Here is a 2,500-nt window from a genome sequence, read left to right as displayed (position 1 = left end):
CTGCGAAATTTTTTTTCCCCAATAATTTATTGAATTTCTCTGGATGGAAAAAAACTCTACCATCAGCATTTTTGTCTTATGACGTATTGCCTTAATTTCCTGTGTTCCTGCAAATACAGCACTGCTGAGTCGTTTCGTTTACTTTTTTTAGGAATTAATTTTTGTTTCTATGAAAATTTTATTTTTATCTTATTCTACGTTTGTCATGTTTTGGTATTTGTAATATATTTTCCTCTATGACGATTACTACGTTGTTTTTCTTTTCTATCTGTCTAGTTTTACTTTATATTATATTTGATTTAGTAATAAGTGTGTTCAAATTAATCTGTTTATATTTACTTGTGTTTAGTATACTTATATTTTTTATTTCACATTTCTGGTCAAAGAAGCTTCTAATTAGCTTAAATTTATTATTAATTGCATATTTGATTTTTTTTATCAGACTCACTTGGTAAAATTTGATATCTTTGTTGAACTTTGTTCAATAATAGTATCAATAATCTTTGTAATCTTATCAACAGATTGCATGCTTTTATGTGTAATATATTTCACACTATTTCTAAGAAATTGTAAATAACCAAGAAAAAAATACGAATAGTTCAAGTACGATATGTCTCTCTTCCATAATCATACAGACGAAAGCCTTGTGCAAATGGCAGATATAATTTTACATATATGTAAAGGAAGCAAAGGTAGTCATTACCTTGACGAATTTCAGAAATTTAGCAGCAGTGTATGCGTATGTATGTGTGGGCAATTGCTTGTATGTACAGAAGAGTACCAGAGTACACAAGGAATGTAAACTGGAACTAAGTTTTTCTACAATCATTGGAAGGTTGTCCGAAGTTAATTGAATGGTTTCTACCGTATCGTGTCTTAGAGTTACTGTCATTCAGCAAAGTTGCTATCACCAAATGGTAAACAGATTGACTGACTAAATAAAGTTTTTTTGTGTGTGTGTGTGTGTGTGTGTGTGTGTGTGTTTAAGTTATTACTTTTTTATTTCATGCATGGCTGTTGGAAATAATTCGATACTGAATTTCATTTGGCTATAATTGTCCCAAATATGAATAGAATATGATATGTGATTGTTGATGTTTTAGATTAAAAAGGCCTTTTGCAAGCAGGGGCTCCGCCCTCAGCAACTCGTAGAGAAAAAAGAGACTCGGTTATAAGATGAACATCCTAGTCGTATTGAAAAAATAATAATATTCTCAAAAATTGCTGTTGGTATATTTGCAAGCTTAACAGGTTTTGTTTTATTGACAGCAAGTCACAATAGTGTCCGCAAGTGAACTACCGTTGTAGGATCGTGTCAGGGAGATACATCAAAGTACAGCTTATGCTGGCTTGAATGACTTGTAATCAGGACTAAAGTTTGATGCCCCGTAAATCCAAATGTTTTATGGAGTTGATTATTTTTTTGGTTATGCTTGTGGTTTTTAGTCTCCTTTGCCAAGTCAGACGTTAAACTTCAGGCAGTTATGAACGAGTGATAATGTCAGTTAGAAATAACTTTTATAAAGAACGGGAAGGGTAAATTTGAATCGTGACATCATTTCAGATTTCATAGACGCCCTCTATGGCCTCTGTATCATTTGTTCTATTCTATTTTTATTTTGAATAATCTTCATTCGTCATTGATTAACTGTTCTAGCATACATTTGGTAATATGAACTTTTCTTTTTTATGGTATACGTGTTCGTAGCATGTAGAAATCGAAGTGTCTTTCGAAGGACACTGCAGATATGAATATACTGCGTTTTCTTTTATTTTAGATTTAGACTGGTATACATTAAAGGAAGTTAATTATATATTGTATTCATATATATAAACATAAATATATGTGTATATGTGTACAATTTCTTTAACTATATATATGATTGAATTCTTATAACATTTACACATACTTGTTCAAGAACGTTTATGTTTACTTCTATGTCTGCATGATTTATTTTGCTAATATATGACATGATTTGAATATTAGCTTAATTCAAATGCAATTAACTTTTCCATGTAACATCGGGCAAAATTTTACTCAAGACAAACCAATCAAACTCAATGTTAGGTCAAGTTCCTCAACATCGAATGAACTAAATAAATATATAAAAGATTTGGTTACCATTTTATCTATGCACTTTTTTTCCCCTCAAAATCCATAAGGGTCTTAAAGGTCAGTTTCTTTCTCTCTTCATACAATTCTTTTGCTCTGATTCCAGATTCATTGTGTTTATTCTCTTTTTTTTTTTTAAAGGAGTATCGGTCATGGGTCAAGGGGCAGTCACTTTTGTAATGTATGTCATTCAAATATACAGTAACTTCAGGAAAAGGATAATCCAACCAGTATGAGAGAATATTTTTGTTTATAAATAATTAACTAACGAAGTTTCGTTCTTTTCTCTTTCAAAATCACTTTAATATTGTTGTTTTCAGTTCCATTTGTAGTGAATGCTTACGATTTTCCCTTTTTTTTTCAGAAGTTCTAGGAATCAGATATACT

The 2,500-nt window shown here is 30.7% G+C and overlaps 1 protein-coding gene across 1 annotated transcript in view; it reads right to left on the bottom strand.

Annotated features, from left to right (window-relative positions):
* The window catches only part of LOC137630651 (uncharacterized), a 133,932-nt gene that overhangs the window by 22,833 nt on the left and 108,599 nt on the right, over window positions 1-2,500 (bottom strand). The gene's annotated exons all lie outside the window — the stretch shown is intronic.

The sequence above is a fragment of the Palaemon carinicauda genome, chromosome 38, assembly GCF_036898095.1.
Source record: "Palaemon carinicauda isolate YSFRI2023 chromosome 38, ASM3689809v2, whole genome shotgun sequence".
Lineage (NCBI taxonomy): Eukaryota > Metazoa > Arthropoda > Malacostraca > Decapoda > Palaemonidae > Palaemon > Palaemon carinicauda.
The sequence above is the reverse complement of the archived record's forward strand: the minus strand, read 5'-3'. Positions and strand labels throughout refer to the sequence as shown.